At 50.2% G+C, this 16,182-nt stretch overlaps 1 protein-coding gene across 2 annotated transcripts in view; it reads right to left on the bottom strand.

The window, feature by feature from the left end:
* Positions 1-16,182, bottom strand: part of LOC137450661 (gamma-aminobutyric acid receptor subunit alpha-3-like) — a 69,089-nt gene that overhangs the window by 34,091 nt on the left and 18,816 nt on the right. The window lies entirely within an intron of this gene.

Genomic DNA, 16,182 nt, shown 5'->3' with positions numbered 1-16,182 from the left:
CCCTGCCCCAGCAAAACCAGAGAGCCCCAGTTCCTGCCCCCAGCATTTAAACCCAGAGGCAACCTTAATCACATGCCTTCAGGTAAAGGGAAAGTGAAGCGCTTTGCAGACCGCGGCCACCAGCACATGTGCCAAACGGCACCCACAGCTCTCAGGTCTCGTCTCCATTACCATTTCAGGGTGTTTCCTAATGGGAATCTCTGCTGCTGTCCCAGTTTGCTGGGAAATCCATGCATATTCGTGGTGCTGTGCTCTGCCCACTGGGTAGTACTGACAAAATGCTGGATGAGGTGCCTTGGGTTTGGCACTATGTTACCATAAATCCTCATCGCTTTAGGGATACGATGCCGTTGTGCTCTGCTCGCACGGCTCAGGGCTGGTTTCCCAATGAAATAACCACTTAAGGGCCCCAAAGAGGAGTTCATGTTTTATGGGTAGAGCCCTCTTTTGGCCATTCTACCAGCTTTGCAAAGTAGCCTGGCTGGGGCCCTTTGCTCATTTCAGTTACGGAAATCCTTCTGTCCCCTGACAGTTGTTTTGCAGCGCTATGAAGCTTAGTTCTGTGCTTCAAAGTTTTGTACCCAAAAATAAGATAATGCATTCTGGCAGGGTTTCCTCCTTAATGGCTAAAATATACGTATACATGTCTTTAGCTATTATGGCTGGGAAGCTTCTGATGCAGCCTGTGGCTGGTATTATTTTGCTATATAAGTAACCCTTGATCTCGTCTTGATACGATAAAAAGAAGGTTAAAGAGAAATATGTATGCAGAACACTTTCTGAAACACCCAGAAGCCAACAAGACACCGTCCTGAACGAAATGAGCTGCTTCTCAAAGGCTCAAACACTCAGGGTATTCTCTTTGTCTCCCTCCAAACAAGTCCCCAAACGAGATACACAGCAGAGAAGAACATTTAGTGAAGCGGAGCTCTTTCTGCTAACACATGCAGTGAGAGAAAGCTAATTATGTTTTAGAGAAAACACAGACTCTCTCTCCCTTCCTCTCATCTCTTTTTGGTGTGCAGTTTGCCCAAGATAATAACTTACAGCCACAGTTATCAGAGCAGGATCCCCAGCTGCACGTGGCCAGCAATGCCAGTCCTTGTGAGGTGCGGAACGAATAGCCCCCTGCACCCGACAGGGCAGAGGCCCATAAAGGGACCTGGGCTCTACACTGTGATCCTCAGGGTCCAAGCACAAGGGAAGGGATTCAGGAATTGTTAAGGAGGTAAAAAGGCAGAACTAGTCTTGGACACCTATTGATGTGATCCTGCTATCTTTAGAGGAGGCTTTATGTCCTTATCAAGCTATAACCTGGTGGTCACAGAGCTCCAGAGGCCCCTTACCATCCCTTCATTCTACTGACAAGTCCAACCCAAACCAATGCCATTAATAAATGTCATCTGTTTACTAACATTAATAAGTTATTGATATTACTAATTTATTACTAACTTATTTATATTACTAATTAATTACAGCCCAGTGCTGAAGAAGATCTCCCAATTCCAGGCTGCAGATGTACCCCTGCAGCCAGGCCATGGGAACCCACGGAACTAAATGGGACATGGGACCCCTTTGTGCCTGCAAGGCAGTGCCCTGTGCAGGGACACTCTGGTGGGGGCTGGCTCAGTCATTGGCTTCTTGACACCCCCCATGACTTGGGAAAATGGGCTCCCTGCGCTTCCCATGGCGAAAGCCAGACTGAACTTTGCCTGCTAATATGTGCTCCTAAGGGCAGGATTTGGCTGGGATCTGGAGGGATTTCTGAAATTAAATCGTTGCTACACAAGCAGGGATTTCAGCAGAGCTGGGAAATCCAGAGATAAGTAAAACACCAGCAGAACAGGGAGCTCTAGCCTCAGAGATTCACCTCCTCCGTGATCCCACAGCCCAAGAACATCCACACTGCTTACAGCCCTGTGGTGGTGATACCTCTCCTCCAGAGAAATCAGGAGCTATCAGCTAGCCTCACACCTACCCACCCTGAGCCTGATCAAGAAGAAACTGCATCTGCTTTTGCATCGAGAGAAAGCTGAGAGCGGAGCCTCTCCTGCTTCTGATCAGAGAAATGTCAGGGAAATCCTTATCTCTTTTTCCATCCACAGACAAGATCCCACTGCAGCTTAGCTGTCTTGCCTGGTTCTCACCATTAATTTAATAATTAAGGACTGTAGAGGGTTAAGTGCTTTCCCTAGACCTCTTGCAGAACATCTAATCACATCTTTCTTTTCCTACCACCACCCTTCTCTGTGACTCAAAGGTTTTTTTACATGCACAAGTGAGTTTAGCCTTCAAGCCTGCTGGGGTGGCAGGCAGACACTGCCAGTCCAGTTTTATAGTTGGGGAAACATCAAAGCAGAGACTTGGTTCAGGCAGGAAGCCAGTGCAGAGCAAGGATAGGTGCCCAGCTCTGGCTGCCCTAGGGAATGCCACGGGGTGGCGCAACACTGCCCAGTGGAGGGCTTGGTACTGCTCTGGGCAGGTTGCACAAGCACCCTCCAGCTGCAGTACTGAGCCTTACTGTGCCCCAAGATGCTGCTACCTGGGGACCAGGAAGGCAAAAAAAAGACTCAAGAAAAGGAAGAGATTTTCCAGTTCAAAATGTGAAGATGAGCAGAATTTAGAGGCCTAAGTGGCATGCCACATTCCCCAGCCGTTTGTTTGAGGTTGATTCTTCCTTGTCTGTGGGCTTTTCCCATTTACAGGCTCAGCTTATTCCCAAGCTTCAGCATAGCTTTGCTTCTAAAACCATCTGGAGCGAATGCATGAACAGGAACAAGGTGCTGCAGGTCAGCCAGAGCTGCCCATTCTCCCACACGGTACAAAACCCTGCTCCTGCCTGCCAGGCAGTGCTGCCTTGCTCCTGCCTGCAGAAATCCCCCACAGCTGGGCAGATCTGCAATGCAAATGTGAAACAAAAGCGGTAACATCCCTTCCCGCAGTGTTACCATGGCACTCCCTACACCTGCCTGCTCTTGAAAAGCTACCCCTCTCCTTCACGAATTTGCTACACCAGATCTAGCTGCTTGTGCAGGTGACAAACACCCCTACTAGCTCTGGGCAGAGGGCCAGATCCAGCCAGCCCGAGCCCCACGCCAGCAGGGTCAATCGGCTGCTTCCCTGGTGTGTGCAGAAGCAGCGGCAGCAGCCGATGATGAGGTGCTTCAGGGTTTCCATTTCACTCACCCTCCCCTGTCCCCATCATCCACGTCCTCGTGTCCCATCTCCCTGGCCCTGACTCAAAGCAGACATTCCCCTTTCCCTGCAATCTCCCTTTGAAGTGCTCCTGACAACCTGGGCCGGGGAGGAGATAGCTATTATTTACGAAACGAGGGAATGCTATTTTTACTTGCCTCTTGGAAGCACTAGGAGCAGTAACAGAGCTGGAATACAAATGACGCTGCCTCGCTGCCTCTCCCCTGGCTGGCTGGAGACTGTAGGGCTGCCTCCACAAGCCATTATGGGAGGCGAGGGGCACAGGGGGCCGAGAAGGCTCTTATTAAACATCCCGCTGCACTCATCAAGGGCTGTTTATTTAAGAATCTCAGCCATAATATAATCGACTTGGCCGGGCTCGTTTCGGCTCTCGAGGTTGGCGGCTGTGCCGAGCAGAGCTTCCCAGGCAAGGGCTTCCCAGAGGCTGTGCCGCCAGCAGCAGGAATGCTGAGCCTGCAGCGCAGCGCCGGAGGCTCCCGGGCGCCCTGCGCTATTCCAGCGGAGGTGAAGCCACTGCGGCTTCGTGCAGGGGATTCCTGGCTGCTGCGCTGACGTCAGGGAAGCTGCGCAGCTTTATCTCGGAGATAAGCCGGCTGAGCGAGGGGATGGGGACCTCCTTGAGGCTGTGCTGTGGGTGGCAGTGCTCCAGCTCTACCCCCGGGCTGTGCTGGGACCTAAAGGAGCTCAGAAGTGACAAATTGGTCTGCGCTGGTGTTTCTGTGTGTGATGGCATGGCTGAAGCTAGCAAGAAGTACAGAGCTGTTCAGGCTCTTCTGCACCCCAGGGTACAGATCCTCAGTCTGCTCCAGGACAGCTCCTGGAGAGAGATATTTTGCCCTGGTCTCCCTATGAACTGCTCTGGACTCCAGCCAGCCTATTATTTCATTTCCAAGTGTGGTCATAACCTTAAAAAAATGCAGTAACAAGCTGATAATGCCCCTTAATGCACTCCCAGGCTGCAACTGCATTTAGCCTCAGCTCAAGAGCTTCTCAGCTTGATGATGTCCCCTTACTCAGTGATCCTTTTCCGAGGACCTGTCCAGTGTCCTCTCAACTATACAAACCCCCTGGAGAAAGACTGCGGCGAGGACAGTGTCACCATGAAGAGAGAAGGGATGGTGTGTAGCTTTTGTCCCACATCATGCTGCCCAAAGTGAGCATGCTGGGCAGGACAGTGATTTACAGCTAACCCAGCATTCCCAGGAAGGGAAACACAAGAAGCTGGTTTGTGCTGCCAACTCCCACCTCATGTCTTCTCCCAAAGCATTGCTGTATGCAGCAGAAGGTGTTTTTTCACAGCTGCATAGAGAAGCTCTCTGGGTGTTTCATCTTTGTTTTCTCAGCAGCCTCTGGCTTGGGGAATTTTATTTTCATTCCAGTTTTAGCCTCTGGAACAAAAAAGGCTTCCACATCCTTTGCTGCAAGCCCCATGTGCCCACCAGAGCTGAGCCACACCACCAACCTGGGCAGCCCTTGCGTTCAGAGGCAGCACACTGCAGCCCCCAACCAGAAATTCCACCCTTGAGTCTCTCCTCTCATTCTGACAGCTTCAATCCCAATGCACCAGAGCCTTCACCAGCTCCCATCTTGGCTTTTTGTTTTCAGATGGTCTTTTAACTTGTGGTGCTGCTCTGCTTTGGAAAGTAGCAGATGAATTGTTCACCTTTCAGTAAGAAGAGAGGCATGGAAGAAGGAAGAGCACATCTCTGGATGGTGTGGCTCAGGGTACACTCTCTGTGACTTTGCCTTTGGGACTGTCCTGCCACTACTGGAAGAGGACAGGGAGGCACAAGCCAAGAGTAGGTGCCTCTCTCTCTGCAACCTCCCTTGGAAGAGCTGCAAGGAATGGAGACCTATCTTCTACATCACCAACCACACACAAGGAACCTCTGATGTCACCTTCACTGCTGCTCTCCTGCTGTGGGGTCAGCAAAACTCTCCCAAATGCATTAGAGAGACTTTTTTTTTGCTAGGGAGTTCAGGAATAGCAGCACAGAAGGAAACATTTCAGTGAACATCACTGCAGTGCCATTAATGCCTCCTAGGCTTGTCCAGCCCAGCCAAGGGGATAAAGCTGACTCCAAGGACAAACACTGACTGAGCTTCTGTCACCCAAAGATCATGAAGCAGCATGAGCTATTGCTAATGTCAGGACTGCAAACATCCCTCCTGAGTCTGGAATGCATTCACACTAAGTATCCTGTGAGCTATGCATGGGTCAGAAGGCTGGGGAACAGAGACAACAAAAAGCTGAGGAGTTACTGGCATTTCTTCCAGCATCTTTGAGAGAGCAGAGCTGGAATGTGGAGGTCCAGGCAGGTCTCAGTGCTGACCCTTCTCTCTCTTCTATTGGTTTTGACTTGAGAATCTTAGACAACACAGAGAGAGGTCACAGTCAACCCCTTCATCTCTCAGTCCTGAAGTAAAGATACTTTCTTTCAGATGCTGCTTGGCTGGTTTAGTGCCTCAGCACCCTTGCACACAAAATGATTTGTTCAGAAGCAAAAGGCAAGTCTCACATTGCACAGATTCACCCAGGTTTGACAAGTTCAGCGTGGGCATCATTCCCAAAGGTGGAGGGCAGTATGCACATGCTCTTCTTCTTGGGAGAGGAAGAAACCAGAACATACTTGGGGTGTCTCAGCCCTGCCAGCAGCCCTCCTTACCAAGCATAAATTGTAACCGCCTCCATACCCTGAATTGAATTATGCAGAGAATTGAAACATCTGAAATCAGCAAGAAGCAAAGGCTTTTGGTAGCACACCACACAGCCTGCAGAAGTCGATGCTGAAAGGCAGCAGCCATGGCCAAGAACATCACCAGGAGGGCTGGCAGCTGGCCTAGTCCCCTACAGGCCAGACAGAGCTAATATTGGTGTCAGGTTTAATTCCCTGGAATACCCAAAACACCAACATGCCTCCAGGAAAATTCACTTGGGCACAAGCATCAAGACACAACAGAGGTCCCATTGGTCCCATTTTGTCTATGGGGTGAGGGTGATGCCAGGGGTTGGTCAGCCTACCCAGGCGTGACTGCACCTTGTGGCATCTGCCTCAGCACAGAGCAAAAGTTAACCAGGGTCCCATGGATGAAGTCTGGCCTTCCTGGGACAGCTTGGTTAAAGATGAGGGGATGCTCATCCACTGCAACACGGGGTCAGCCAAGGACTGAGCCCTGGGAAATCCCTACTCTGCAGAATAAACCACACAGTAAGGAAAGAAACAGACTAAATGTCTGAAACACATGTAACATTTGTTACTTGCTGAGATAAGCCTCAGCAAAAGCAGGGCTGAGCAAAACCCTGCAGGGGATTGCCAACCAGACCTTTGGATCATGTCCCTATCTAGCTCTGCCTAGGTGTCAGGAACTATTTGTCTAATGCAGTTTTGCTTGGCTATTTGCTTGCTTCCAGAACTGGTCACCCTCCTCATTTGTAAAGCTGAAACAACTCCGTCTGTGCAGGAGATCTGACCCACTCAGTTACACTCCTGGTGACTTCTGCAGGCTTAGGACCCGAAAAGCATCACATTTACATGGGAAACAAGGCTGTCTGCTGACAGGCTGGGCAGATGGGCAGAGTCCAAGGGCAGGAGATTGAACACATCCAAGTGCCAGGTTCTACACACTGGCCACAACAACCCCAGGCAGAGCTACAGGCTGGGGTCGGAGTGGCTGGAGAGCAGCCAGGCGGAGAGGGACCTGGGGGTGCTGGTGGACAGCAGCTGAACAGGAGCCAGCAGTGTGCCCAGGGGGCCAAGAAGGCCAATGGCATCCTGGCCTGTATCAGGAACAGCGTGGCCAGCAGGAGCAGAGAAGTCATTCTGCCCTGTACTCAGCACTGGTTAGGCCACACCTTGAGTCCTGTGTCCAGTTTTGGACCCTTCAGCTGAGGAAAGATGTTGACTTGCTGGAAGGTGTCCAGAGAAGGGCAACAAAGCTGGGGAGGGGTCTGGAGCAAAGGAGGCTCAGGGAAGACCTTCTTGCTGTCTACAACTCCCTGAAGGGAGGTTGTAGCCAGGTGGGGGTTGGTCTCTTCTCCCAGGCAACCAGCATCAGAACAAGAGGACACAGTCTCAAGCTGTGCCAGGGGAGGTTTAGGCTGGATGTTAGGAAGAAGTTATTTATAGAAAGAGTTATTTGCCATTGGAATGTGCTGCCCAGGGAGGTGGTGGAGTCACCATCACTGGAGGTGTTTAAAAAGAGACTGGATGAAGCACTTGGTGCCATGGTTTTGTTGATCAGATGGTGTTGGGTGATAAGTTGGTCTCGATGATCTCAAAGGTCTTTTCCAACCTGGTTAATTCAATTCAACTCTATTGTACTCAGTCCCCATTACAAGTATGGGCTGGGGGAATATGTGATAGAGAGCAGCCCTGCAGAAAGGAACTGGGGGCCCTGGCAGATGAAAAGCCAGACATGAAGCAGCAATGTGCACTTGCAGCCCAGATGGCCAATGGCATCCTGGGCTGCATCAAAAGAAGCATGGCCAGCAGATCAAGAGAGGTGATTCTGCCACTCTGCTCTGGAGAGACCTCACCTGGAGTACTGTGTCCAGCTCTGGGGCACTCAACACAAGAATGACATGGGCTTGATGGAGAGCCAGGCCACAAAGATTATCAGAGGGGTGAAACACCTCTCCTACAAAAACAGGCTGAGGGAGCTGGGGTTCTTCTGGAGAAGAGAAGGCTTCAAGGAGACCTAATAGCAGCCTTCCGGTCCCAAAAGGGGGTACAAGAAAGCTGAGGAGGAGCTGTTTCCAAGAGCTTGTAGCACTAGGAGAAGGTGCAATGGTTTTAAACTAGAGAGGGGTAGATTTAGACTGGACATTAGGAAGAAATTCTTTGCTATGAGGATGGTGGAACACTGAAACAGGCTGCTCAGGGAGGTGGTGGCCCCAACCCTGGACATATTCAAGGTCAGGCTTGGCGGGGCTTTGAACAACCTGATCTAATCAGGGATGTCCCTGCTCACTGCAGAGAGGTTGGACTAGATGACCTCTAGAGGTCCCTTCCAACCCAGTGCATTCTATAATTCAGTGAATTAGGAGCCCAGGCAAAAAAACTAACTGCTGCAAGGCTCAGCAGAACTACACATTTGGCTTCATTTAGCTTTCCCCCATTGCCCTGTGCACACACGTGCATTCTATCACTGCATGAAAGGCCATACAATACCCATCCAGAGGTCAGAACTGGGATGTGGTGCAGGTTATTGATAAAGTCCATGTAGAACAGGAGGGAAGAGAGAGTCACACAGAAGAGTCAGAAGCAGCAACTGCTAGAGGATGTGCAGTCATGAAGGCTTTACACACACCCCTCATTCTCACACATGCAGACTACAAACAGAGACTACAGATTCCTTGTGCTATTTTTGCTACAGACAGAAAAGGCAGAATGAACAAAGCTACTGTAGTTACTATTTTAAGGACTTAGGACATCCTCAGATGCTATGAAGACAAGAGGAGGAATATGTATGTATGAGCAGGCTTTTGGAGGCCCTACAGTGCATTGAGGCCCCGTGGTAATGGAAGAGAGATGCTACCTAAACATGTTTGTTATAAACCCAACGAGAAAACGTGTGAATATAAATTAGCATGCATAATTTAACATACTCAATATGATGGCACTCAGGGAGAGGAATCCCTGCCAGTCCCAGTGGACTGGGAAAGAGCATTCAGACAACATCGTGTTGCCAGCTGGTCCGTGTGGCTGTGGTCCTAGTGAGAGCAGTGCCAGGAGAATTCTGCTGACCGCAGTCCTGCGTGGCTGTGCAGGCTGGAGGGAGTAACGGGATGGAGGTGAAAAAAGGCCAGATTGATACTTCAGCACTAGGCAAATTTCTCCATGCTATCTGCAAAACACCTGTGTTTTGTTGGGAGCCTGCCTTCCTGACCTCATCTTCAGCTAATTTCCCTCTTTGGCTGTCGCTGGCAAAGTTCTTGTTGACCGCATCAGGGCATCGCGGTGAACAGCACCCTCGGGGAAAGACTGAAGCAGGTCCTGTGCCCCAGTGGCTGAAGCTGCCAGAGACACAGGAGAGAAAGGACAACTGTATCCCTTTGCATGGGTGTAACTCAGCTGGGAGAGCCAGTCAACAGACCAGGCTTATCCAGAACCTGCATAGACAGAGTGCACCTCCGAAGGCTGGCTCCAGCAGATTATTGCTTACTCCCCTTCCTAGAAGCACTGAACCTTTTGTTAACTCATTCTCAGCAAGGCTTTCTGTAATAGAAATCATCACCTCCCCACAGGCCACTCACATGCTTGAAGAGGAACTGCAGAAACTTCAGATCAGTGCCAGTAAAATCCTTAGCATTTGTAAAGCAATTACTGAGCTCTGTAACTCATTAGAGCTCGAGGCAGATCCCCGGGAAAACGATAAGCACAAGGGTGCAATACAAAACTGCTGTTGCTAACCTGATAATCATTGCTACAGAGAAAACAACTGGAAAGATTGGAAAGCCAAGAAAAATCATAGGAGAGAGAGTGCATTCATTTTCTGTTATTGCAGAGGGAGAGAGAATAAACAAGATGTCTCAATCAAGTGTGCGAGGTTTGCAGGCTGAGCTCTGAGCTCCAGCCCCACCGCTGGTGCTAAGCTGCGCTATGGCACCGAGCATGCAATGCAATTCTGCTGTGCCTAAGTTTCCCCATCTGCCTTCTAGTCTCAGCCTTGCCTTTCCATGCCTCTGGCTATATCTCGGTCCAGGCTGCTCTGCAGGCTGAGGATTGCCAGACCTCGTGAGGGACCACGGTGTGTAAAAAGAGAAACAGGAAGGGAAGCAGCTCCCAGGCTTGCTGTACAGCTGAGAGGGAGAGTCCATTTCGTTCTCAAGCCTATCCCTCGAGACCAGAGCCAGGTACTGAGATGAAGATACAAGAAAACCATAGCAGGGAGCAGCACAGTAATTTGCACTCCGGTTCTCTTATCCGTTAGCTCCTAGCTGGCATTTCCTTCAGCGGCAGCACTTAATCAGCTCCTGTGACAGTGTGCCTCCGGTGACGCTTCTGGCATGCCTTCCCCACTGCACCCAGGGCACCGCAGACAAATTGCTTTCCCTTCTTTATGCACCCCAGCGTGGGCTTTGCCTCTCTGACTGCTCAGCTCTGCTCAGAGCCAGGGTTTCCACTGAGCCCTCTCCCCCGTCACACATGTCACCAGGCTATGTGGCCACCACCCATTTAGTTTCACAGAATCACAGGGTTGGGAAGGGACCTTGAAAGATCATCCAGTCCAATCCCCCTGCCAGAGCAGGATCACCTACACCAGATCACACAGGAATGCATCCAGGGGAGTGTTGAATATCTCCAGAGAGGGAGACTCCACAGCCCCCCTGGGCAGCCTGTTCCAGGGCTCCATCACCCTCACAGGGAAAAAATTTTTTCCTCATATTTGTGTGAAACTTCCTGTGCCTCAACTTCCACCCAACACCACCAATACACTGTACAAACAAACTTCTTAATTCACATTGCCTTGCTCTGGTCAGTTTAGCATTTCATTGATGGACAGCAGAGCAAGATCTTCTCACTGTCTGGGCTCACCTACCTCCCTGGGTTGCCTCCAGGTGTGCTGCTGCCAAGGTACCAACAAACGCACTGCACAGCATAGACTACAAGCCCACCTTTGCCACGTGGAATTGACTCTTCCTGTGTTTGCTGTCCCAGGCTTGGAAGGATAAACAGAGCCTCTGAAGCACAAGATAAATTCCCCAGACAGGCACTGTCCATCACAGATCCTCTTGCTTGGCTTCCCTGGGCCTCCCAGGAAAGCTTCTGGTCAGCAAACCCAGGGAGTTACAGGGTGATCCACACATGGCAAGGTGGGCTCATTTGCATGCTTGGGCTGTTGTTTTGAGCAAAAAGGGCAGAAAAAGGAGGAAATCCCACTATGGCACCTCCCTAGCACCGTTCAGACACCAGCATTGTCCGTCCTGCTGGCAAGAAGGCTTTTCATCACAATTACTTACAAAAATTAGGCAACACGCCGAGAATTTCCAGTTCTGCCCACTACATGATAGATGCTCTGCTACTCCCATCAGAAACAAGCAGAGGGCAGATGCCTCCAGATGTAATTTTTAATTTCCTCTGCTCTGGAGAGTGTTTTCTTGTTTTAGTGATGTGCGTTCAAAGCGTTCGAGTTCCCATGGCAACCCCCTGCTTCCACCGGAGCTGTCATTTTCCATGCCATCCCTTCACAAACAGACATCTCCCAGCAGAAGTTTTGAAGAAATGTTTCCCTTATATATATATATTTATTAGAGACAGTGCCTGTGAGTGTGCTTTATTGATAGGCTTCTTAGGCGACTCACAGCCTATAGAGGGGAAAGCTGTCTCCCGAAATATGCTGGCTGCCAATCTGCCTTTTCTCAGCTTTTCTGTTCCCAGCCAAAACTCTCCTCTCCTTTTTTTTCTGCCACATACATATTAGCCACCACTTGCACCATTTTTTTCCCCCCTTTAATTCCTTTCTGTTCCCATTACTCTCCCCTATGCCTAATCTTGGTCCAGCTCCCCGGTAATGCAAGCATAGTAGCAGAGTGCCCAACCGATTCAGCACATGCTAATACTATCTGCACCAGTTCACTGCCTGCTGGTACAGACACTGCTTGGGAGCCTCTCTTCTCCTGCAGGCAGAGAGCCATCGCAGCCTCATTATACCTTTAAATGCAGTGAAAACCCCAAAGTACTGCAAAACAGAGACCACTACAAGAGCCTTGATGAGCATCACCCGGGGCATCTGCACTATCTCTGCCCGCGGCTGCTCTCCCGGTGTCACTTGGCCATAGCCCACTGGGCTCCATTTGCCCTCTGGGAAGGGGTGAGCACACTGGAGCAATGATGCCGCTCCCTAGTGCAGGAGCCTGTGCATGGGGCTCCCACACTGGCTGGGCGAAGGATTCATGCCCCAGGTCCTTGTTATTTGGTGCCACTTGGGCGAGCCCTCTGCGGTGGTTCCCCGCATTGTGGCAGCTCTCTGGGCTCCATGGAGCTGAGGGATGCTGAGGCAGACTCGCCTCCCTGGCTGCCTTCCCTGCCGCAGCGAGGCACGCAGCCGCCTCCGCTCCCAGGCCGTCCTCACCTCAGCATCACACCTGAAAAGCCCACGCCTCTGCTTCAGAACTCCCTGCGGAGAAAGTGAGATGCAACATCCCGCCCACAGCGGCTTCCAAAGATTTTTTGCAAGACCCCCGAGGGAGAGTTTCTATTTCAGGCTGCACAGGTAGCCCCTAGCCCTGCTGCCCTCCAGGCACAGGCAGGCCGCCTCACCCCGCAGGCATTTCCAGGCAGCTCAGTGGGACTCCAGGTACCGCAGCGCCCCTGACCCCCACTCACTCCACGCTCAGCATCTCCCATCCGAGATCCTGACAGTTCGTCGGAAAGAGACAGTGCCAGCCCTGGTGGGGGTCCCAGTGGGAAACCATGCCAGAGCTCTCTAATAGAGATGTAACATTACAGCTTCAAATTGCCTGCCTTCAGGAGACAAGTCCAAGCAGGTAAATTGGTAGGAACTGAGCGGATCCAGAGGTTGATGGAGCTAATCCCTGACGTGTTTAAATGCAAAGGCCCAGGGAGCCTCACTCAAACCTGACATGATCGCTGAAGCTTACTGCTGTGCTTAATTCTCAGGTGCAGCCTGCTTGGAGGGGTGTGAAAAGCAGAGGAAAAGGCAGAGCACCGCGAGCAAAAGCTGCATGCCGGCTTCAAGGTCAGGACATCAGCCCTCAGCAAAACCATGCACCAGGCAAGCCACAGCGAAAGAGCAGCTTCTGCTCATGCCACTGTGGAAACCACATGGATAAACATTGTTATTGTCCCTCAGAGAAGTTTAGAAGCGTTTTCTTAGGCAGGCCTCCAGCAGGGACACACAGGCTCAGGGGACATTTCTTGCTGACTCCAAACTTCACATTAATTGTAACCGTCCTACCAGCCATTAATCAAACGTCTTCCACTGGCGTTTTTATTGAAAATCAATTTAATAAAGTAGGTGGGAGTCCACATGCTTCCATAACATCAGATAAATATTCATGGGGCCTTCTGCTGCTTTAGCTAAATGAATTTTTTAAATTTAACTGGTGCAATTTCCTTGTTCCTTAATATATAACTTGGCTTGCCCTTGCTCAGGAACAGAGACGAGGGGGGACTCAGCCATGTGCTGGCTGGCCCTCGGGCACACCAAAGAACAAACCTTTGCTGTCAAGCCAACACCTTCTGGCAAGGATGTTGTCGTCCACAATTGGAAATACCGGCCTGCTGGGGTCAGCCTCACCTCGTGTGTATCCCCTGAGCCAAGGCTGAATTCAGAAGGGCCATTTGGAGTGGAGAAATAATTTCCAACCGCTAGGAGCGTGGCCACCGTGTCTCTACCCCCGCAGGTGCGCCATTCGATTTCCACTTTTCGCTCCCTGTTTAAGCAGCTATTGTGCTCCAACAGCAAATGCTAATGAAAGCCATCAGGAAACTGCATTCCCCTGACGCTTAGTGAAGAGGGTTAAAAGGCTTCCAGCTACTAAAACACACAATGCATCAGTGAAAGAACCAAAATGTACCCACACAAAGCTTCCAAATACGTGTGGTGCTTGAGTCCTAGAAGGGACTAGCACCTGAGCACCAAAATCTCCTGCACTGGGACAGCCTCCATCCGCAGCCCTGTAAGCATCTGCCTTGGGGAGAGCAGGTTAACTCCTCGCTCCCTGATGAGGCTGCAGAGCAGCCATGGCCAGGGTTCCTCACTGCAGCCCTCCTCAAAGGCATCTATTAAGAGTCCAGAAAGGAAGAAAGGAAAAAAATCTGACACATTGATCAAATTTAGTAGAAAGGCAGGATTCAGACAGTCCTTATCGGTGAGAGATTTTACGGCATCTAACAGCTGCTTTGTTAACTGGAGCAGTGAGGAGCCGCAGCTCGCAAAAAAGAGGTGATGCAGGGCAATTCAACCGCTGCCAGGACCCTTGTCATGTTATCCTAGTGATACCCTTCCCTTGAAAGGAAGCACTTTAGAAATCAAGCACATCATCATTTTCCCTTTGTTATTAACGCAGACTGACTTGTTTTCATCATTAAAGCCTCGACCTAATTCTCCCTGCACAGGCTCTCTACAGCAGCTCAGGGCTCTGGACAGGATTTGCTTTCCCTGTGCTTTAATGACATGAAGGTTGTGACTAGCCCCGCAGACAAGCACGGACAGCACTAGCCCTGGACTAGGGGGCAAGCAGCCCTCCCTGCCCCGTGCACTTCCACACTCAAACTACTGCTGAGGGTCACATCTCCTGTGCCCCAGCTTGAGGGAGGAGGTGGTACAAAGACAAATGGAGTCCGTGAAATGATTTCCCCCTCATCCTCAGCAGCTACTTTAGGAAAGATGTTGACTTGCTGGAACAAGTCCAGAGAAGGGCAACAAAGTTGGTGAGGGGTTTGGAACACAAGCCCTATGAGGAGAGGCTGAGGGAGCTGGGGTTGCTCAGCCTGGAGAGGAGGAGGCTCAGGGGTGACCTAATTGCTCTCTACAACTACCTTAAGGGAGGTTGTAGCCAGGTGGAGGTCAGTCTCTTCTCCCAGGCAGCCAGCACCAGAACAAGAGGACACAGTCTCAAAACTGTGCTACGGGAGGTTTAGGCTGGATGTTAGGAAGAAGTTCTACACAGAGAGAGTGATTGCCCATTGGAATGGGCTGGCTGGGGAGGTGGTGGAGTCACCATCATTGGAGATGTTCAGGAGGAGACTTGATGGGATGCTTGGTTGCATGGTTTAATTAATTAGGTGGTGTTGGATGATAGGTTGGACACAGTGATCTTGAGGGTCTCTTCCAACCTGGTTTAGTCTATTTCTATTCTACTGATGCAACAGAGGTGGCAATGCCCACATTCTGGTGCCATGAGCTAGTCTAGTCACTCAGCTTCAAGCAAAGCACAGCACTGGCAGTGGGGACAGTTCTCCTGCAAGCCCCTGAGCCTACTGATTCCTCCAGTTTCCCCTCTATTAAGATACCAGTCCTGTTTCTGAGAGATCACCCTTGCTGGTGACAAACTGTCTGTCAGCAAGCAGCATTAAATAGAGGTTATCATTTTCGACAAGATAATGGCATGCTTTTAGGTGGCTTTTTTTCCTCTCTGGGATGCAGGTCACACAACTAATGACATCTCCAAATGCTGAAATCCTAGATGTGAAAAGGTAAAACTTAATTGCCCTGAACAGCAACTCTTGTACTGACTCCAACATAAGGCCCATAAATATTAATACAGCTATATTTAGCCCCTTTCAATTACACACATAAAATTAAACAGCTTTCTGGGAACAAATCAGTCAGGATAGGGTTTGAGTTGGTTTGGGGTTTGAGGTTTGGTTGTCTGGGGTTTGGTTATTTCTTTGGGGTTTGGTTTTGCTTGTTTGGGTTTGGTTTTTTTTGGTGATTTCTCTGTGTGTGTGTTTTTTGTTGGTGGTTTATTTTTGTTTGTTTATTTGCCTTTCCCCTTTTTGGTGCATTCTGCATAATAATAATAGTGCTAAGGGTTTATAGAAAGGAACTGGATGGAGGTAGAGGCTTAAAGATAGTTTCACCTGGTTCAACCCATTTACTCTGCAGGTATTCAGAAGTTCCTGCTGACTCCTACCCTCACTCCTGACCACACCTGGTTTCCCTCTTATTTGTTCTCTTATTGCTCTCTACAACTACCTGAAGGGAGGTTGTAGCCAGCTGGGGGTTCATCTCTTCTCCTAGGCAACCAGCACCAGAACAAGAGGACAGTCTCAAGCTGCACCAGGGGAGGTTTAGACTGGATGTCAGGAAGAAATTCTTCATAGAGAGAGTGATTTGCCATTGGAATGTGCTGCCCAGGAAGGTGGTGGAGTCACCATCACTGGAGGTGTTTACAAAGAGACTGGATGAGGCACTTGGTGCCATGGTTTAGTTGATTAGATACGGCTGGATGATAGGTTGGACCTGATGATCTCAAAGGTGTCTTCCAACCTGGCA

Source organism: Melanerpes formicivorus, unplaced genomic scaffold (genome assembly GCF_026170545.1).
Source record: "Melanerpes formicivorus ecotype bairdi unplaced genomic scaffold, bMelFor1.0.p_v2 SCAF_37, whole genome shotgun sequence".
Lineage (NCBI taxonomy): Eukaryota > Metazoa > Chordata > Aves > Piciformes > Picidae > Melanerpes > Melanerpes formicivorus.
Note: the sequence above shows the minus strand (reverse complement) of the source record. Positions and strands in the feature narration are given on the sequence as shown.